General features: G+C 39.1%; 1 protein-coding gene across 7 annotated transcripts in view; it reads left to right on the forward strand.

Moving 5' to 3' along the window:
• Window positions 1-22,822, forward strand: part of FLRT2 (fibronectin leucine rich transmembrane protein 2) — a 181,408-nt gene that overhangs the window by 34,780 nt on the left and 123,806 nt on the right. For 5 of the 7 annotated variants that reach the window (XM_035540002.2, XM_035540000.2, XM_035540001.2 and 2 more), the window contains one exon: window positions 12,283-12,369. The exons of the other annotated variants lie outside the window; for them this stretch is intronic. The gene's annotated coding sequence lies outside the window, so the exon portion shown is untranslated. Of the gene's footprint in view, window positions 1-12,282; window positions 12,370-22,822 lie in introns of those variants that run through there. 7 annotated transcript variants of the gene reach the window in all.

Consider the following 22,822-nt stretch of genomic DNA (forward strand, 5'->3'; position numbering starts at 1 on the left):
CAGTCCTTGACCACTTTTTTATGCCTGATTCCTGAAATCCATTTTTGCAGTCTTTTGTGATAAACATTAACACTTACCAATGTCTAATAGCCACTCTCAAAATTTCTTTGTTCAACTTATTATACACAGACACAGACACAGATTTCTAGGTTGGAAGAGACCTCAAGATCATCGAGTCCAACCTCCGACCTAACACTAAGTACTCCACTAAACCATATCACTAAGCTCTACATCTAAACGTCTTTTAAAGACCTCCAGGGATGGTGACTCCACCACCTCCCTGGGCAGCCCGTTCCAATGCTTAATAACCCTTTCGGTAAAGAAATACTTCCTAACATCCAACCTAAAACTCCCCTGTCGCAACTTGAGCCCATTCCCCCTCGTCCTGTCACCAGGCACGTGGGAGAACAGACCAACCCCCACCTCACTACAGCTTCCTTTAAGGTAACTGTAGAGAGCGATAAGGTCGCCCCTGAGCCTCCTCTTCTCCAGGCTGAACAAGCCCAGCTCCCTCAGCCGCTCCTCGTAAGACTTGTTCTCCAGACCCCTCACCAGCTTGGTCGCCCTTCTCTGGACTCGTTCGAGCACATCCATGTCCTTCCTGTAGCGAGGGGCCCAAAACTGAACACAGTACTCGAGGTGTGGCCTCACCAGAGCCGAGTACAGGGGGACAATCACCTCCCTAGACCTGCTGGCCACACTGCTTCTTATACAGGCCAGGATGCTGTTGGCCTTCTTGGCCACCTGAGCACACTGCTGGCTCATATTCAGCCGACTATCAACCAATACTCCCAGGTCCTTCTCGGCCAGGCAGCTTTCCAACCACTCATCTCCCAGCCTGTAGCTCTGCTTGGGGTTGTTGCGCCCCAGGTGCAGGACCCGGCACTTGGCCTTGTTGAACTTCATACAGTTGACCTCAGCCCATCGCTCCAGCCTATCCAGATCCTCCTGCAGAGCCTTCCTGCCCTCGAGCAGATCGACACACGCACTTAGCTTGGTGTCATCTGCAAACTTACTGAGGGTGCACTGGACGCCCTCATCCAGATCATCGATAAAGATATTAAAGAGGACCGGCCCCAGTACCGAGCCCTGGGGGACACCACTTGTGACCAGCCTCCAACCAGATTTGACTCCATTCACCACAACTCTCTGGGCCCGGCTATCCAGCCAGTTTCTAACCCAGCGAAGCGTACGCCAGTCCAAGCCCCGAGCAGCCAGTTTCTTGAGGAGAATGTTGTGGGGAACGGTGTCAAAAGCCTTACTGAGGTCAAGGTAAACCACATCCACAGCCCTTCCCTCATCCACCAAGCGCATCACTTTGTCATAGAAGGAGATCAGGTTCGTCAAGCAGGACCTGCCTTTCATAAACCCATGCTGACTGGGCCTGATCGCCTGCTCGCCCTGCAAGTGCCGCGTGATGACCCTCAAGATAATCTGCTCCATGAGCTTTCCTGGCACTGAGGTCAAACTGACAGGCCTATAGTTACCCGGGTCTGCCCTCCGGCCCTTCTTATAGATGGGCGTCACATTGGCTAGCCGCCAGTCAACTGGGACCTCCCCCGATAGCCAGGACTGCCGATAAATGATGGAAAGCGGCTCGGCCAGCTCCTCCGCCAGTTCTTTCAGTACCCTCGGGTGCATCCCATCCGGCCCCATCGACTTGCGCACATCCAAGCTCCTTAGCAGGTCGCCAACCATTTCCTCATGAATAGCAAAGGCCACATCCTGCTCCCCATCCCCTTCCGCCAGCTCAGGGCACTGGGTATCCAGAGAACAACCGGTATTGCCGCTAAAGACTGAGGCAAAGGTGGCATTAAGCACCTCAGCCTTTTCTTCATCCTTAGTAACTAGGTTTCCCCTCGCATCCAGTAAAGGATGGAGATTCTCCTTAGTCCTCCGTTTCGCATTGATATATTTGTAAAAGGATTTTTTGTTGTCTTTAACGGCAGTAGCCAGGTTGAGCTCCAGATGAGCTTTGGCCTTTCTAATTTTCTCCCTGCACAGCCTCGCTACATCCTTGTAGTCCTCCTCAGCGGCCCGCCCTTTTTTCCAAAGATTATAAACCCTCTTTTTTCTGCTAAGCACAAGCCGCAACTCTCTGTTGAGCCAGGCCGGTCTTCTTCCACGCCGGCTCGTCTTTGGGCACGTGGGGACGGACCGCTCCTGTGCCGTTAAGATTTCCTTCTTGAGGAGCGCCCAGCCTTCCTGGACTCCTCTGCCCTTCAGAACCGCCTCCCAAGGGACTCGGCCAACCAGCGTCCTGAGCAGCTCAAAGTCAGCCCTCCGGAAGTCCAAGACAGCAGTTTTACTGGTCCCCTTCCTGGCCTCGCCAAGAATAGAGAACTTTACCATTTCGTGGTCACTCTGTCCAAGACAGTTTCCGACCACCACATCTCCCACCAGTCCTTCTCTGTTTGTGAAGAGAAGGTCTAGCGGGGCACCACCCCTGGTGGGTTCACTGACCAGCTGCGTCAGGAAGCTATCTCCCACGCTCTCCAGAAACCTCCTAGACTGCTTTCTCCGTGCCGTGTTGTGTTTCCAGGATATATCCGGGAAGTTGAAGTCCCCCACGAGGACAAGCGCCGACGATTTTGCAACTTCTGTCAGTTGCCTATAAAACTCCTCATCCGTCTCCTCATCCTGGTTCGGCGGTCTATAACAGACCCCGACCAGGACGCTAGCCTTGCCGGCCTTCCCACGGATCCTAACCCACAGGGATTCAACCTTATCATTCCCAGCCTGGAGTTCCACAACATCAAAAGATTCTCTAATGTAGAGATATACACAAATATATTCAGTTATGTGCTGCCTACTTTTTGGGTATCCAGTACTCCTTCTTTGATGCCTAGCATCCCCAAACCCAGACATTTAATTAAAAAGAAGCATTTCAAACAAATGGTTTATTAAAATCATTAGGTCAAGAGATTCTTGGCACATTTGGCTCTCATCAGGGGGGTGTCTGTTGGATATTAAAACAGATAGAGCATAAATCAAGTTCAGCTGAACCTAATGAGCTGGCCTAGCTGTGTGTCTGTGTTTTTACAGGTTTTCTAATGTTCATTGTTTTCTTAATTATCCATTTGCTGTTTTTTTTTAATTATTATTATTAATCTGGTGGTTTATTACTTAATGTTTCTACTGTACTAGAGAGATGAAAAACCCTGTACATTTACTGTAAATGCTAAACATTCTCATTATCTCCTATGGGCATCCTTAAATCCATTTATTTAGCTCAGAAGTCCACTTGCAAAAAGAATGGATTTATTTTCTGTGCTCTTCTCACTGGTGCCATTTTGGAAAAATATCAGCACAGTAAAGGAAACAAAAAGTTCAGTTAAAAAAAATCTAAGGGGAACTTAGAGCTGCTGGACACTCAATTACTTTGACATTTAAGATTAAAACAAAAAAACAAACAAAAAACTTAGAAATTCTGTTTTGAACCGTTAAGAATCAAGGAAGTATTCAGTTTCCAACCAAATGCAGTTGTTTCAAAAATCCAGATACCGTTTAGATTGTATCAGTCATGGGAGGGAGATAACAGCAGTCAGAAGCCAGTTCACCCTCTCTGAAATCCACAAAAATCTCTTGGACTGGACTGTGCTTCATGCTGGGGACTGAGGAGACAGGGAAAAAGAATACAGAACAAACACCCAGAAGAGAAAGAGAGGAAGAAATGAAGAAATATGGATACATGTGTGGGAGGGGGTGCGGTGGCTTTTTACAGAACAGAGAATATTCAGTACATTGTTCCAGTTGGGTTATTCCTCACCACTTCACTGTTAGCAATGATCTCTTTTTTAAAAAAGGGGAGGGAAAAAAAAAAAGAAGAAAAAGCACGTTAGAAAATTTGACTGAGGGCAAACAAAATGATATTGATCTTCTAGAAAGATGTGAGGATAAAAGTGGAAAAAAACCACCCCCTAGAACAAGTTAAAATTTCGGCTGAGGAACATTAGCAAAGCTGCTGTAACATGCAGCCTTGTTTTTATTTTTACTTCAAATTAAATCAAACCATAGCTGTTAGATTTTACACAGTGCATGGTGATGTATTGCATCATCAGATGAGACTTTGGGCTATATTTTCATTTTGATAAGTGAGTCAGACACCTAAATATGAAACTGATGGGGTCCATTTTCTTGTTTGCTATTGAGAACTTGAAAAAAATCCCTCTGCAGCAATAATTACATGTCAGAATCAATTGACTTCGTGGAAATCAAAGTTTCAGACGTTTTCTTCAAAATATTATTCTGAAGCCTATTATGCTTAATGTCATTCAGAAAAAAAACAAGAAAATTGGAGAAACCAGCCTTTTTTTTTTTTTGGTATTGCTTTCTTGATGTGCCGAAAGTACTCTGTTGCAATTTTATCTCCTTGCTATTCCACAAAGTATAAATTGTTTTTAGTGAGCTGCCATTGTTAGCACTGTAACTGTTGCATAAGCTGCAGAGATGTATATCCTGAGTTCTAAAGCGGAATGAAGAAATCAAGTGTTGGCATTCCATGCAGTTAACAGCCACTGTAAGTGGTGATGCTGGGTCCAGCCCTCCAGGCTCATTGACTTCAGTAATTCTGTCTACTCATGTGCATAAAAATTCTTTCAAGATCACACCCAAGGTTAAATCATGGGAACTTGGAAATGGGAAACTTTGAAAAGTACTTCTGAAAATAAAACAAAGGGCCAGCTGAAACTAATGGGAAATATTCCATTGACTTCAAAGGCAGTAGAATAGAATCAGAGCCATGGAGTTTCATACATGAGAAAGGAATTCATGACCATGATTTTCTACTAGTTTCTCAAAACTGTAGTTTTATTACAGAGCACCTTCTGTTACTGGTTTTTTTAGGCATTTATTTCTTGAAATAAAGCTCATTGTCTTGCAGCCTAGCAAAAATAAATTCACCTCCATCCTATTTATAAAATAAATATTAAAAATATTATGGACCCTGATTATTTAAAATTAAGTAATAGAATATCTATCATTCACAATAAAACTGTTTTATACTATTCTACTAACAACACAAATAACAATTTTGTTGAGAAGGCATACAGGACTAGATGTTACTCTAACATACCAACGTACAACATTGGAATGAAAATCAGAATAGTGTTTTCTTTTTTTTTTTCTTGTTCATTTTTTAAGAGAGGAATAATGTTCACATTCTCAAATTTCATTACCAGATTGTAGCATCTATTTCAAAAGGTGAATATTTCTTCACAAATCTTAGATAACTTTAGAACTGAGCTTGAAAGAAACCTTTGTAAGGTGCTAAAAATTGTACGGTTCCTTTGTTCCCTCTTAAAATGTCCATATAAGCCCTTAGTCAGGCTTCGGTTTGAAATGTCAAAATATTGTACAGTGTGTTCTCTGCTGGACAAGCACAATAAAATGGCTTCTTTTCATCAAAAGAGAATTTGGCCCTGGAAGCAGAAATTCCTGAAAACTAGAGAGATGCATTTGCATTCCTTTTTTCTTGGTGTTTTGGTTTTAGAATGCTTTGAAAAGTGAATTGAAAGTTGTTCTGTTAAATTCATCTTAAATATTTTTCTATGAACTCTTACAACAGAAAATTGATCTTAGGAATTATGAGCCTTGAACATTAGGGCATGAGCTCTCCATAGAAATTTTGTGACCAGTTGCAAATATTAAGGATACTTTCAATTACTTCTGTAATTTAAAGAACATTGCATTGTATAATTGCAAATAAGTAATGTATTTTAGAAAATCATGATGTTTGCATCAAGAACACTCTAGGAACAGAATTCTAAGAGGTGATTTTTTCAGTAAACTATTCTAAATTATTTTTGGTCTCAGATTGAAGATTAAGATGCCTCATTCAATTTTATGACCATAGAAGTTCAAGAAGTGGTGGAAGACACAAATGCTTTATTTCTGGCACAAAATTGTCTGTGTGATATTGTTGCATCAAAAGAATAGGATAATCATCCTATGTGGAATATCCTGGCATTATCAATGTGAGGTATATTTTTGGTGGTGAAGTAAAACAGCTGCCATGAATTCTACCATCTCATTTCAGGCTACATTAAAACCTGGATGCCATAAAATCTGGACACTTGCATATATGTGGGTCTCCATATTTCAGGTTTATATTTGCTTTCTGCTGAGCATAATTGACGCAGTATGTGGAACTTCACTTTCTGGCTTTGGCTTCACAGTGTCATTCAAAAACCACAGAGGCGAATTCCCTCTGCAATTCAGAAAAGGCAGACTTGCAATTTTTCATCATTTAAAATGACTTTTGTCATCCACTGTCAGAGCAAACAAGGTAAAACCAGCACGGTCACTTTAATAGTTGGTACTTAAAACAAAGATGGATTTTAATAGTTGCTGTGGCTTTCGGCAGTGTGTGTGCACTGTTCTGTCACACACCACAATAGTTTCCAAACTGCCTTAACCGCAGCATCAGGGGAAGCTGTGTACTTGTTTTCTTGTAACCTTGTAAATCGTACTGTCCGTTTACACACTTTCAATAAACAAAATAATTTCTGCATGTGCTTTCATTAAATTAGATTCCCCACTGTGACACCAGTCTTCTTCCCTATATTTGCATTGAATGACTCTGAGTTTGGTAGTAAAGGCTGAAGGAAAAAAAGAAAAACAAACAAAACAAAAACAAACAAAAAAAACAACAACAAAAAATACAAAGCTGGAACAGTAAAACCTCAGGCCATTAAGGGCTGTGTCTTCAAAGCTGGATGTCTAAGCAGAATATGTGGTTTCATTGATTAAATGCAGACTAGGAGACAGGAACTTGCAACTTTTAATTTTTCTGGTGCTCCCATCTCTCTTTGCAACCCTTAAGCAACTTCATTTAACTCTGATAAAGATCTAACGCTTTCTTTTTTAGAGTCACAACACCAATCCCAAAGTCCATGGGAGGTTTAAGACACAGTTTGAGTTGTCCTTGTTCTGGGCTACTCTGAGGGCGTGGAAAGGCCTCCTGAAGGAAGCTTAGAATAACCTCCCAGTCTAGCATGCTTATGTAAGATCCTAAAGTGCTTGGCCTTGCCTCCTTATATCCCATATAATGCGTCTCATCCTGAATTTCTTAGAAAAGTCCAAGCTGCTCCTGGTATTGTCTGTGCCAGAGCAGTTCTCTCTAAGGAAACTAAAGGGTTTTAGTAGTTTCTATATTCTGCCACAGTACTATACACAGTCAACAGCCGAACCCAAAATACACAGCCAAAGTGTCTCAGCTTCTCAACCTGAACTGAAAAAATAAAAGCACTTTTTGAGTTCCAGAAGAAGTTTAATAAAGCTTGTCATGTTGAGATTTTTCAAGGGATTGTTAGCTATCCCTGGGAGCAAAAGCAGCTGAAGCCCAGGACCTTAACTCCCAGGAGAAAATGGAAGGGGCCATGAAAGGATTCACAACAGGAAGAACAAGCTATACATCAGCTTCTGGCTGATGTATTACCTCTTAGCACCACAGCTGCCTGTGGTTAGCAGGGTCCTGGACTCACTAACCCAGGAGGTCAGTCCCATTCGTGCATTCCAATCACACACAAATGAACTGGGGACTTAGCCCATCGCCTGCTGGCAGCCATCTGGCCATCAGCATGGTCAGGGTTGCAGCTCCAATGCAGAGCCCTCAAGTCCCAGCCTTACATGTGTAACTGAAAGCTGGGGCAAATATAATTTACTGTATCTTGCATTGTCCAGAAATACCTTCACAAAGTCACCACATGAACCTATGAGGTCTTGCCTTTTGGCTCCTTATTTTGAGGAATCCAAAACCTGAAAAGTGTTTTTTTTTTTTTTTTTTTTTTTTTTTTTAATATATATTAGAAAATTTAAATTGCCTTTATTTCTAACCTAACACTAGCCCAATAAAGCCTGTGGTACTGCCACAAACCAGGTTCTTTCTGTTTGAACACAAACCGTCAGAGGACACTTTACCTTATTTGTTTTCAGCCTACCCACATAGCTTCATGGAGAATGCAGTTTTTAGGTGCTTGGCTTCATTTTCCTTTCTATTTTGCTTAGGAGAAATAGAGTTATCATAAATATTCAAGTGGGAAGGCAAGTGGGATAATTGGATTAATCAGTCATATTTACTTAATGCTCACATTGAGTTTAAAAAATACATTCACTGGTTATATACCTGACTGTAGGTTCTGACATGCAACTGGCTTTGCTAGTCCTGATTTTGTTGTGAATCTCAGGATACTTAGCATTTCTTTTATGGCTCCTTCTCCTGGAATCTTGTTGGTTCGGAAAAGCCTGAGCTTTCCCACCATAAGATTCAAGAGTTTGTGATTATATGGTTGTGAATAGTGCTTGCAAACGTGAATGCTGAAGGCTGTCTGTCCAGGCCACTACAGCATTTCTCAGAAAAATAAATAAATTCAGAAGTTAAACAACATCATTTTGAACTTCTCTGGGCGTGGAGTTATTCTACTTGTCTTACATTAGGAGGATGGTCTCACTTTCAGTTCTGTCTTCATCTGCTTCTGGCAGTAAGATGCTTTTCACCCAAAGAGCTTGTCATGGAAAAAATAATATCTAAAGAGAGCCTGAAGAATAGTTTTTGTTTGTTTGTTTGTTTGTTTTCTGTCAGTGTTATGACACTTGTCTCTCCAAGCACACCCTTTATAGGTCTGTCCTGCTGCTCCTGGCTTAGTAGTCAATCAGAGGTTTGGTGCTGGTGTCAGGAAGGAGAAGTATGACTGCTTTAGACACACCTGCCTCCTTTTCACACCATTTCAGACTACTCCCGCTAAGGAATAGCCTTAAGTTAATACTTCATTTTTCATCATACTCATCACCTAACTTAATGACTAATGGCTGGACACTACTTAGTCTGATTTAGACAGGGTGATCAGAAGGTGAATAGTGATGTATACAATGGCAAGTATGACTGTGCCTACCGTGTTACAAGATGCAATTATCCTTTAGCAGTAGAGCAGCATTTGAACCTGCGTAGGTGTGTTAATACTGTATAATCATGCTCACTGTGTCCTTCAGTAGCTGAAGCAAAGGCTGAGCTGACTCTCTGAGAAACATAGCAAATACAGCATGGAAAGGAGATTGTCATTTGTGATTACAAATTTGTAACTGCATTTTTTAAGGAAGGAGAAAATAAGCAAACATTGTTTGCTGTTAGCAAGCATTTACTGACTGCCAGTGCCATCTCTGAAATTTATTTTATTTAGTTCAGTGTATTCAAACAGCAGAAAGGAAGTGATTGATTAGAAAAATAGACTTTAAAATGTGTGATTGTTATCATTTAGGCTAACAACGGCAGACAGGAGTAGAAGGTTTTGAAGTGTCTATCCACCAAAAAGGGAGGGATTGATGAAGGTGGATGCTGAGGTATCACTAGCAGTGTTAGTATGAAATTGAAGGTGGGATCAAAAGAAGCGAAGTTGTGAATTTTCTCTGCTTTTTTTTCTTCTTATCACTGTATTTATTCTGTTTTGTTTGGTTTTAGTCAAAAGTATCAAATTTAGAAAGAGCTATCATTTTTGCTAAACTTACTTTACAATTGAAGCACAACCAAAGTTGTGGATTCTATAAGTTAGTGAAAGATGAAGCTCTTTCAAGATGCCATATCTCAAAGGAGGTGAAGTGAGCAAGGCCTTCCTACAAAGGGTTCTGTTTGACAGTCTTCGCAGCAGTCAAAAAGGAAAAGATACAGCCTAGAAAGTTCACAGACTTTATATAGACTTTATATAGTGGCTGGTCCAATGACCTCTTTCACCAAAGTTTAGTCAGGAGACTAAGAAGAAAGATCCCATCTGTATCATTCGAAGAATACAAAAAGAATTAAAAAAAAAAAAAAGTAAGGATGTTTCTGCAAAGCCTAGAGAAATAAAAATTACAGATATGTTCAAACTGAAACCCTAGATTTAAACCATTCTGAACTTCAAGGCAGTGCAATTCTATATACAGACATTGTGGCTTGGGTTATTCTCTACAGGAAAGGTTCAAAGGTCATTGAAGAGGAGAGTCCAAAACATGATGATATGTTTTAGTTCCTTCTGTGGTCAATACTGCACTATATAAAGTTTCCAGTCCACTAAAGCAGGACATTGCTATTTAGGGAACTAGAGCTTACTGTAGCACTGGCAGCACATTTTTGCATCACTTCAGTTCTCACTTTGAAAACTCATGGCCTTAAAACCAGATAAGAACACTGCACTCTTCATTTTCTTTTTTGTTGCATTTGGAATGCTCAGGAGGAAATAACAATTGCTTTAGATGACATTATTGATCATTTTTGATGTAATATTTTATTTATCGTTATTATCAGCTACCCAGAATTTCACAATGCAGAATCTTAGCTGTGTTGATGAATTTTAATCTATCAGATACCTTACAGAATGGCACTGTGTTCAATTTCTGACTTGAACGCTTTGCAAATGTAATGGTCAAGTCCATGCATGCTATATTTCCCCTATTGAACTCAGTCCCTAGTTCTGACCATGAAGTGTGACTCACTAAAATGTGAAATTCCCAAACTGAGACAGACCAGCTCAGTACTTTGTCCCTAGCAATGACAAGAAATTATTGGAGCAGCTTTTTTGCCGTCCTTTCCCCCAGCAGTGTCCAAAACTTTGGAACACAGTGTGTCAGAGGATGCATTCTTACCTCTTCTCTTTAAGGGAACCTGATTAAAGACCAGATTGATGTCCATGAAATTGTTGAATTCATTTTTGAACCTGCTAAGACCGTCTGCCTCCATAGACCCACGTGGAACCAAATTTCAGTTTGCCATCTGCTTTTTAAGGAAGTGCTTTGGTTTATCTGTTTTAAACAGATTTAATAGCAGTGAATTTCAGTGGCTCTTGGTATTAAAAACATGCTTTTCATAAAGGAATCTTCCTAATTCAGTGCTTGTTGTTGGACAGTGCAAGTCAGGTGCTTCCTCAGTGAAGATTGGTGCCTGTGAATTTACAGTTAAATTGCTACAGGTGCCTATGTAAATCATCTTATTTATCTTTCATCACAGCATAGGCCAATGATTTGTGGGACATGAACTCTGTGACTAAAACAGCTGCAATGAACATGTTTAAATATCGAATGCTTAGTCAGTCCTTATCTGTGCTTTAAAATTATATGATTATTAGTAATAATAATGAACATTATGGATTTGGCAAGTCTTCCCTCTTTGTATAAGCCCTACACAACAGAAGATTTGAGTAAAATACATATTGGGGGTGGGGGTGGAGAATAATGCTTAAAATATTTGTAGAGAATGTGGAAACAAAACTTTTCTCCCCTTGGATACAAGATGGTTTTCTGCTTCACTGGAACAGAGGAGGGCAATATCTCCCAAGAGGCTCAAAAGCCTTGAAAATAATTGCTGCCGGGGTGGGTTAGTTTAAGCCTGTGTTTGGATAGAGCATGTGGCAGTATCTCTCAGGATGAATGGTATTAGGAAATGCAGTTCATTTTGATTGAAATAGCAAGGAAAGGATTTCTAAAATAATATTATACAGTAAACAAACTCCACTGCTCTGGGCTGAGTTCATTCAAGCTCTTAGGAGTCAGTTTGTTATCCTCCGGAATAGCTGTAACTGTTTCATTTTTTGTCCTTTATTATTTCAGACCACTTAAAGATAGCTATTTACTATAATGGGTCAGAGAGGTCTAGGTAAGTCTGGAGTGAAATGTCTGATAAATTCCTGCCAAATCCAAACTGAAGGGGTGTGTGGGTTGTGTGTGTGTGTGTGTGTGTGGTTGCAGTGTTGTTGTTGTTTTGTTATTTTTGTTTGTTCCCTTTTTCTTGTTCATTTTCCTTTTTCTTTTAGCCCTTTATGCAAAAGGGTTGCATAGAGGTCAGAATAGACTGGCAGAGGTAAAACTGATGAAAATACCGTATATTGGATTTAGAGTTAATGCTGGTTTTATAACCCATTTCACTGGGTTACAACAAATGTGTGCCCTATTAGCAAAAGTAAAGAACCCATGCCTTTAGTATATAAAATTTTGGTGTAGACATAGGTCAAGATCCTAGATGCATGAGAAGATATGCATAATTAGCACTTAACTCAGTTTTTAGTCCAAGAAAATAACACATCAGCAAACTCCCAAATCCCTCAGAAGATCTTCATATGAGGTCCAATTAAAGTATCCAGAGGTCTACCCAGAAAACATGAAAGACTGTCTTCTCATTTGATTCATACAGTGACCTGAATAGATAGACTGCTCTGCAGACAGAAGAAAACAATAATTGCATTTCTGAGCAGGTGTATTTTGCTGCCTATGGAATAGCTTAAAACTCTACCTCACATTTTTTTCCTATTTGTCCTTCAGGCCCTCTCTTTGGTTTTATTCTGCATTGCCTCTCTGCCTTCCTGGACTCATTCAAGATATCTAGTTTTGTACAAGCACAAAAAGCTGGTAAGAACACTGCTGTGATACCTTGCAGTAACAACTATGCTGAAAAATAGCACAAGGAGACATATTGATAAGGAGTCTGTTTGCCTGAAATGCTTTGGCACATGTCAGATGGAATTTGCTTTTGGGCCGAAGGCCAACTCCAGGCTTCTGCACCTCTTAGGACCCACTTAAAAGCTATTAAGAGAGTTTAAGTGGTGCACTGGTCTCTTGTTGGCTGTCTGCACAATGCTAAAGATCACCCACTGTGAAGCATTAATGGGAGAGGACTATTTTTTTTTTTTTCTCTACTGCTGGTAGGTGTCATTTGTGAGTCTGCTGGCAATTTTGATCTCACTGATGCAACCACACACAGACCTCAAAGGCAATGGAGAGAAGTGGAAAAACAAAGCTGGGTTGCTTTCAGTGCTCTCTTCTACCTTTGTCAGGATTCATTAAATGTGACAGCTTTATGCTTCCTAAGTGAAATAAGCCTAGGAGAGCTCTTTAAGAAAAATATTTAGAGCAGTTATTGGGAAAATATAATGACAGAAAGTTTTGGATGGTATATCAGGGGTTTATTCTGCTCTGAGTTGCTTCTTCATAAACACATGTAGATGGCAGACTCTTTCCTGTCACTCAGTACATTGTGGAGAAAATTAGATGCTTACTTATTGCCTTTACTGTATCCTGTTTCCTCTGTTCATGGTCAGCAGATTTGAGATGCTATATGGCATGTAAAACTATTCACACAGAATATTCTGTCCCACAGCCGTTAGTGTGAGGCAGAAAAAAAAAAGAAAAAAAAAAAAAAAAACTGGTCGGAAACCACATTTCCAGCTTCTGGAAATAAAATGCTTGCGTGGTTCTCCTTTGTCTTTGTGCATACCCTGTGTAGGCAGTATCTCTGCTCCTTCAAGGAAGAAGTAGAGTGGGAGAAATATGGAGAAGTGACTCTAATCACAGCTTCAGATGTAAATACCATTTCTTCTTCTGCTTTGCCTTTTCTTCCCAGGGGAACTGAGCTGCTGCCAGAAATTAAAGGCAGCTAATAGTTCCTCGGATGATGTAAACTGCTGCAGCCAGTGTTTAAACATGTAATCTGTATTCCTTCATCCTGCAGGAGCAGTGCTCCTGACATTGCCTTTATTTATTACTTTGTTATCCCTTAAGGCCTCTCATGATCTTCTTGTGCTTTTAATTCCAAGGCTGGGAATCATTGGGTCAGAAATGTCTATTTACTATTTCTAGCTTGTCCTTACTTATATTTGTATCTAGAGCTGAAACTTCCCTGTGTTAGAATCTGTGCAGTCCAATTCAGCCTCCCTTTCTCAATTAGCTTTGATGTTAAATGGGAAATCTGAATGACTGTCTCAGAAATGTAGTGTTATAACCTTTCACCAAAGGAGAATCAAAATGGAGTTAAGTGCCAAAAAAGTCTGTTCTCTGTCAGAATCAAGACTTATATTCACAGCCTCACTGTACCAAACAAATTATTTTATCCAATCATCTATCGTATGTTCCTCTGTCCTCTTATTCCTCTGATGTGTACCTTCTTAGGATATGTGCTTGGTCATCAATATTGAAAAGGGAAAATAGGACCCTCTTACTGAAAACAGAGAGTATCAAACAAAGTTACTTTGAACCTGAATGGAAATAAGAAAAAAAAAAAAAAAAAAGGCAAGACCATGCAAAATTAAGAGAAAAAAAGAATAATTTTTAAATGTTCTGTATCCTTGGGAAACTGTTTTGTCCTAATGCATCTAGTCCTTCTTTCTCTCTGTACTCTAATGTAAATCACTACATTTACTGGTGCCCGTGTAAACAGTAGATTTTAAGACAGTGCCACTGCTTGCTGGATGCTTGTTTTTTACTGCTATAAAATAGCTACTACTATACCTGTACTGATTTGTAATGCTGAATTTATTATTATTATTATTATTATTATTATTATTAATGTAGAAGCACAATATGTTTCCTATATGAAGTACTATAGTGTTATTCTTGGAGTAGTGAGAATATAGCACTTTCTCCACCTTTGCATGCAGAAGATCGGATCGCCAGGAAAAGATAACAAGTCCAGATCCCCAGATTCTTGTCAGGCTCTATTGATGTTAAGACATCGTGCAGTTGATGAATATTTCAGCTATTTAGTTGAGTAGGAATTTTAGAGGCTTATCTTTATATTCTTTATCCATTGTTTTAATATCTTTCCTCTTTCCTATTAACTAGATATCTGATGGCAATGATTTAAAAATCTGTTTAATAACCTTCTGTTTGCCTGTTACAGGGGCTGTGTCATGTGAGCAAGATTTGTTCTCTAGCTGGGGAACATCTTTTGTTCAGTGGTTCCATAAATGACTACATTGTACATGACAGCTTCTCTTCAAATTCAGAGGCAATTAGTGTGCAAGCAACTTTATTAATCTTTTTTAATAGCTCCTTAGCAGTGATTATGGAGTAGTTCGTAGTACTCTGAAGGAGCAGCATGCAAAGCAATATTAAAAGGTGAAGGTGAAATCTCTGGTTTTGTTGGAAAGATGTACATATGATACTTAGAGCTTTATTTATATTAAGGTACCTAGGTGGCTGGGGGACAGCTAGTACCATATTTTCTCCCTGGGCCATATGCCAGAAATAGGGAACGTAAGAATATGGCCGCCCACACTCATTTTCGTAAGACCCTAAATGAATGATACCCCACAAAGTAATGTGACACCATAGACAATCTCATCAACGATGTAGCACCATGCAACACATTTAAAATGTGTCAAGATGTTGTCTCCACAGAAGCAATGTTTAGTCACTTAGGTCACTAAAAGCAGCTTTTTCAAATTATCCACAGACATTTTGCCAGACTGCCCACATATCTCTAGCTAAAAGCAAACTGTTTGCTTCACAGTGTAGAATAATTTATAGGTAGAGACCAATTTGCTTGCAAAGAAACAGCAGGTTGCCTTCATTTTTTCTTAGTACGAAATGCATTATGCTAAACACAGTACAGAATATTTGAGTTCCAAACAGGGGAATTATTATAAATTAGTTTTGTATTATTAGTTGTTTTTGTTTGTTTGTTTTAACAGACATGTCCAGTTTTTGTCACGGAAAGGTGTAAGCCCTCTGGAAAAGGATCAAGAAAGAAAACAATTTTTTCTTTTCCCTTTACCTTGTTAAGTAGAGCTGTCCAGAGGCAGATAATTCAGCTATGTTCATGATTTTAAAATATGCAACATAAACACTATTTTGTGAATGTTTTCATGAAATGAAATTGTGTCAATTTTTTTTTTTTTTGGGGGGTATAAAAAGGTCAATTTTTTATTCTTCCTCTCTCCTTTTTCTCTCTGTCCCTCTGATCATAAATGATCAGAAAGCACTGCACTTCAGGCACATTTCCTATTGAAAATGTAATCAAAACTGACAAATCTCCATAAAACATTTTTGGCTTCAGTGAAATCATATATTTTATGAAATTTTGTTGAAATGTTCCACATGTGAATTTCTTTTAATCTGCCATTTTTGACTTTCTCCATCCGGCTTTACATCATCACTTAGTACATTGCTGAGTTTATGGAGTACTAGATGAGATCCATCAAAACTATTTCACCTAAGTTATGAGATCAGTTCTTTGGGGATGAAAGACTAAAGAATGAATTCACAACCATACTAAATCAGTTGTTCTCACTTTTTGTCAAATTTGTCAAGTTTTGAACAGTACAGCATTAGACAAGTGAAAAATTAGACAAGGCCTTGGGGGAAGGTTAATAAAGACACCAATAGCACTTTGCTAGTAGGTGCAGGATTCCATTTAATATGAGTCCTGGAGGTGATCATCTGCTCTTCTTTGCCCACTGGAGTGAAAATATCATGATGGTTACCATCTGGAGGAAGTTTTCAACAATCAGCATTTTTATAATGAAAGCATAGACGTTTCTTTCTAAACAGAGGCTTGGTCTGTCATTGACTTTTGAACTACCCTGAAGTCCTAGACAACTCAAAAATTCAAGTGCAGTTCTGCACGTTTCCTTCTTCCTCACTTTCTATGAGGGAACATATAGCAAAGTAGGAACCTACTTGTGCAGGGTATTAAATATGTTGGGTTTTGATATTCTATTTCTGTTCTCATTACCTTCTCATCTGGTAACTACAGTTAGCTGAAATAGCTGTTTATGATGATTCCTACATTAGAATTCAGGACTCCAGAGGCAGGAAGTCCTTAGTGGCAGTTTTTCATTTCTAGAGTACCCTTCTGGTTCTACCAGAAGCTGAAACAATCAATAGCAAAGGTCTATGCAAGGTTAATCCATGCAGACAGACATTCAGATTGGACTAGGTGGTACAACAAAATAAAAAATAAATTCGGGTGGGTAGCACAGCAGTGTCCACTAATACAGCTTGCAGTCGGAAATGCACTGTTTCTTTGACAGTTGCCAATAGATGTTCTGTAGCATTTCATTTCTGAATCTGAAAGAGATTGTTTTTCTAAAAGTAGTCATATTCCCTGACTTCATTGACAATGAAAAAAATTGTAATGAGCTATTGGGCATCTGTGCACATGCACAGGTGAGCAGGGATGAATTTTTTTGTCACAGAATGGAAAGACAGACATTTCTGGGCTTGGAGGTTGCAGTAGCTGTTATTTAATTATTTATCACAGGCAAAACAGTCTTGAAGAACTTATGCAACATCAAGTTTTGTGAATAAAGTCCTTCTGTCGTAAATAAATAACTGGTGAAGTAAACACAGTAACAAAGATTCATTAGTCTAGGCAGGCTGCATTCTACACATCTGAACTTCTGCACTTCAGCACACACTTATGGACAGGTCTACAAAACTGAGTTTGATGTGTGACACAGCACACTGCCCAATGGGATGAATGGAAGCCTTGAATTTGTGGCTTCACTTGAGTCACTGTTTTGTAGCTACTTCAGCCCTGCTTCCTGGAGTACAATGATCACTCTAATGTGATCATTGATCTAATGATCTCTCTAATGTCCTGTAGCTTGCTCTGTTTTGACCTCCTCATATCTATACAGTAATTGCAGTCTGTATTATCCATGGGCAAAGAACGAGCTTGAACCACAAAACAAATAAAATTCAAACTCACTATTAGCATACTGAAATATTATTTTTCCCAGAAACTAAGTATTATACAGCTCAAATTATTTGTCAGGCATGCAGCAGAGAGGCTGTCAAGCCAGCAATCACTGGGGATCCCAGACTCCTGTTAGCAAAGGGAAATTGTGTTTATGTAGGTTGGGGACAGACAATGTTAGGAGAAAACAATTCTCACGTTCTAACTTCTGTTGTTGTTGTTATAGGGATAGAGTTTCTTGCTATCTTAGCTCCCCCTCCTGGAGGTCAGATGCCTGTTTACTGGCAAGAACTAGTACACGACCCAAATTTCCAAAGACAAGACTTTAGTTGAATATAGCATCACACTTTTAAAAAAAGGATTTCTTGAAGCCTGCATCATTCTGGGAAATGTGTCTGCTTAATAGTTTGCAGGAACATAGCTAGAAAGAGATAAAAGACTTGGAGGAGCAGAAGATTACTGAGGAACCAGGAGGAGAAGGATTGTGAATGACATCTTTACACCCACTGCTGCAAAATGTACCACTTTCTAAACTTTCTCCTGTCTCCACCAAGTCAGATCCAAATCCGTTTCACTTTCTTTCAGCAGGTTGGTTGATCTGAGATTTTGAGAGTAGTTGTAAGTGCAAACCGGGAGGCAAAACCAGATATGTCCTGATCAGGGCAGAGAAGAAAGTGAGGGAAGAGCTCACTGGGTACATTTATTTGCTGAATCATTCCACTAACAGTATTGCAAAGGCAATCATAACTTCCTCTACCAAAATCTGTCCATATGGACTTCAGTGCGCTTTCAACAATGTGCAGAGACACTTTAAGGTTTCCTTACAGTACTGGCTATTGATCATTATTCTGACATCAATATTCACTTCAGGAGGAGAGCACCAAGAAAGGTTTCTCCTCTTGTTCTTCACCTCTTCTTCTTCTTCCTCACCTCTTCTTCTTAACATAATACACACTCAGAAATATGAAGCAGTCACAGCAGCAAGCATGCAAAAAAGATTCTTGTAAAAGCATTTTGGTTCCTCAAGAACTAGTGTTGTTTTCTCTGTGCCTTTGATGCAGAGATTATAGCCTCATGCTAAGGGTTTCAACACTAAGTTCAAAACCAAGTAACATGTAGAGAAACATTCACAGTAAACTATCACTTTCAGCTCCTAATCAGTAAACAAAACATAATGTTCATTCATGTGTAGACATGAACTCTACTTATATAGAAAAAAAGGGATTTGTCAGGTATTACTCCATAGTTATTTTTGTTACTAGTTGATAGAAATACAGGAGCATTTTTCTTAAGTGCTATGAACTCTACTAGGTTCCAGAGAAATGGAATTGGATTTGTTTTCTGGTTGTCACTCAGTTCCAGACATAATAGCCTTGTACTTACTGCATACGATAGTTATGCAGAGTAAGAATATGACTTGATTATGACCTTGGTCTGCAGTAAAGCCAAGAAAATTTATTCTAAATGGTTTTGTGCTAAATAGGATTCACTGTCTGGTAGTAGTGAAAAGGGTGGATGTGGCTATTTGATTTTGGTTTTGCTTGCCTTCTGATTTATGTTGCATGGCAGTCAGGTTCAGATAAATGGATGAACTGCTAAGAAAAGTAGTGCTGTGTGGTTAGAATATCAGGAAAAAAAAATCAAGATTCCTAGGAACTGCTTTTGATTATTTTAAGGATTCCTTGAAAGATGGAATAATCAACATTGTTATTTTTATTCCCCTAAAAAAATAATAGTGTAAAACATGAGAAGATTAATGACGATAGACAGCCTGGCTTCAGGAACACAACAAAATTCCTGTGTCTATAACACGAGGCTGTTCATTCATATGCATTCATATGCAGGCTGTGCTCTGTAAGCTATTCTTCTCCCTTGATTCCCATGCTTGCATTCCCTCCCCTGAACCTCAGCAGGTTCTCAGGCAGCCTTGACCTTGACCTTGATCAGGACCTTGACCACTACACCTGGGGTGGTGTTTGGAGGGGTGCAGCATGGAATGTGCTGAAGATGGCCCTCTGGCCCTTTGGAACTTCTTTAGGCACAGTAGACCAAGCCTTTGAAACAATATTGGTCACTGAGATAGGAAAGAGTCAATAGTCAATAAACTAGCTATAAACGAGCAATAAACTAGTCAATAAACCAGCTGCTATCGGGTTGTTAGTATTTTATTTTATTTTTTTCTTAGATTACACAAATATAGGACTCAGTAGCATTTTCAGTAGTATATTAATTATCGAAACATGATTATCTATTGAAGCTAAATTATTTCATGGCCTGTGCAAAGCAGGATGACTAAAGCTTGAAGTTGCGTGGATAATTCTGAGCAGTGAGGGAGAAACTAATAAAACCTTCACCTTCTCAACTTGCAGCCAGATGTTTCAGCCTTTTAATACCTTCAATCAAAATATGTGAAAAGAGCAGTTCAGTTACAGTCTTAAACAAAAGCAAATTTGAAGTTTTTATCCAGCACACAAAGACAGAATTGTTCATCTCCAGCTAGTATTAGTCATTCCAAAAGACATTTTAAATAAGGCAGGTTTAAAAATAAATAAATAAATAATAAGACAGTGAGATAAAAATGTTCATCAGAAATTCCTCCAAAGATAAACATTTTCACTGGTGTCAGGAACTCAGGCCATTAAGCCAAATTTTCAGATGTGGCCACCTAGAACATGTGGATATGTTCTCATCTGTTACAATATGCTTCTCTCAACTTTTATAGATTTCATTCCTCAAATCCTAACAAGATTTAATATCCTGGTTGGAGTAAGACAGGAAATGTCCTAGACACTTGGAAGACGTGGTTTGTGCTCCAAGGAAGATATAGTGAGAAATAATAGATATCAAGTGTACAGGATAAAGAAATAGAAGCAAAAAATTATCAAGGTGATGATGAACAGATATGTTATTGCTAACATATTTGTGTGTTGATTTTTTTAAAAAAATTAGGTAAACCACAACATATTCTCTTACCCTTCGCATCCCAGACTGGTTTTTAGAACTTTCTGGTTTCACACCAAGTAAGCCACTAACAATCTACAGTTTGTAAGTCAATTCTCGAGATTTGCAGTCATGAAAGATAGGGATATTGAGTGCCCTTAATTCTCCCACTGCCAAAATTCTACCTCTGCAAATGATCAGTTCATTTACAGAGCGACTCAGTTCAATTCTTATAAGAATATTGAAAATAGAAATTTTGCTTTAGGAAGCCAACAGGGATTGCAGGGATGGGGGAGAAACCACAATTACCTGCCCTCAGTGTTGGTGATTAGCTAAAGACTGAACCATTTCAGCTTTTCCAGCCTTCTGTAATTTGCCTTGGATATTTTTCCTTCACAGAATTTCTTTTATAAATCAAGAAGTTTGTGCAACTCTAATATTTTTTTATGTCTTTAGGGTAGATTTCTAACACAGGGACATAACTCACTTTTGCATCAGGGTCCCTGAGATCTGCTGAAAAATACTGCTCTTGCAACTGTTACTCCTCTATGAGTTATTATTAAACAGTTGTAAAAGAATACTGAGGTAAAGTCTTTCCCAAGTAATTTATTTAAACACATTCAATTGTATCTTTGCTTCCTTATTGCTTCCCTTTGTCACGACACAGCCAACCCTGAAGTCATAAATATCTTATTAGATTTGTCCTTGTGTTCTTGCTTAATACAATCAACAGTAGTTACCTGAGTGACAATGCATATATTCTGTACTATGAGTTTTATAGTCTCAGTATATTAAGGATTTTTAGTTGGAGTTTAGGATACAGGAATTAATAAAAGGACTTCCTTTCCTGGTAGCACAGGGGGAGAAAGCATGCAGTAGGAAAGTTTTAAAGATGCAAAATCCACCTAACCACAAAAAGGAGAGAAACTCCTGAGTGCCACCTTCCAAAGTGCTGCTGTGCTTAAGTGATGATCCAGTCAAAGGTCTTTTACTTGTAATATATAATGAGAAGCGCTGTGCATTTTGACCCAATTTGCTAGAATCTTTACTGAAATCTTTTACTGAGATGCCACTTTTACCTAGCCAAGAGGTACCCTGGGCAGAGCCCTAGAATAAGGTGAATGTATAAGCTCATTTTAATAGACATTACTGCCTCAGGAGGTTCCCAGCATACCAGGAGCTTCAGCTGCCTGTGGCTGCATGTCCTTAGCTGGTCTTTCTATTACAGCTGGGTGTCAAATAAAACCCATTCGGCAATTGGATTTACAATTAAAACAGAACTGAGTACAGGTTATTGGCCCTGTTGGGAGGGGCAGACTCTGATGCTAGAAAGGGAATGAGAACCACTTTATTATGTGTGGTCCCACGTTTCTCAGAGGAGGCTCTGCACATCCTTTTTTATTTCAAAATGACAGTGTCATGACAGATCAGAGCAATATGATCTAGACAGGAGCCAGGACATATTAAAAGTGGATAAACTGTTACACTTAGGATCATGTGAGGATGTAATCCTGTTAGAGTTTCTGTACAGAACCACGTCAACTTACAAAATTGTCAAGGAACCATTCTTGACTGAAATATGCCTGCAAGAGAGAAAGCCTTGAATACTGGGGTAGTTAAACTTACTACCTGCTGTCCCAGAAAAGGACAGCATGTAATATAGGCATATGGTACATTTGCCATTGGAAGGCATAATGATAAACTAGAAGACTTTTCCAGGACTCGCTTTTTATCTCCAACTGTTCCAGACTTGGTGCTGATACCTGATGATGTTCCAGATAAATACAGTAATCTACAAGTACAAAGTTGCTGGGTTATAACATTTTAATTCCTAAAGAGACTTTCTGTACTTCCAGTCCCATGCAGCATTTGGGACACGTTAAAACCTGTGCAGTTGTAACAAAAAAAAAAAAAAAAAAAAAAAAAAGCTTTTATGTACTTCTAAGATATATCTCTTGTGCTTCTGGAAAGGATGGGTGGTGCTTACATGGTTTAAATAAAGGAAAAGAGAATTTTAAAGATGTTTTCTGTTCACTGAAATTCTGTTTTACTGAAATCACAGCCAGTGAATTTTGAGCTGGGTCAAAAAAAATCTGGAAGAATACTGTGCTTAGGTAACTACGGTTGAACACACTCAGGTCTACAGATGCTTGGTACTTGTTTACTTATTTCATTTTAAGTTCAAGTATGTAAAATGCATCCTTTTTTCTTTTTAGTCTGTTTTTATTCCAGTCAGTTGAAACAACATATAATAAGACAAGGTAACATCAAACAATACAGTATATTCCATTGCATGATTTAGAGTTGAATTGTTTGGTTATAGATCTGAATAACAAACAGTATCTGGGAAGGTTAAAGTTGAAAAGTATGCTTAAAAGCTGAGAGCTCATCTACACTAGAACTAACACATTTGTGTATGAAGCCATTCACAGACTACAGTTTAGC

The sequence above is a fragment of the Cygnus atratus genome, chromosome 5, assembly GCF_013377495.2.
Source record: "Cygnus atratus isolate AKBS03 ecotype Queensland, Australia chromosome 5, CAtr_DNAZoo_HiC_assembly, whole genome shotgun sequence".
NCBI lineage: Eukaryota > Metazoa > Chordata > Aves > Anseriformes > Anatidae > Cygnus > Cygnus atratus.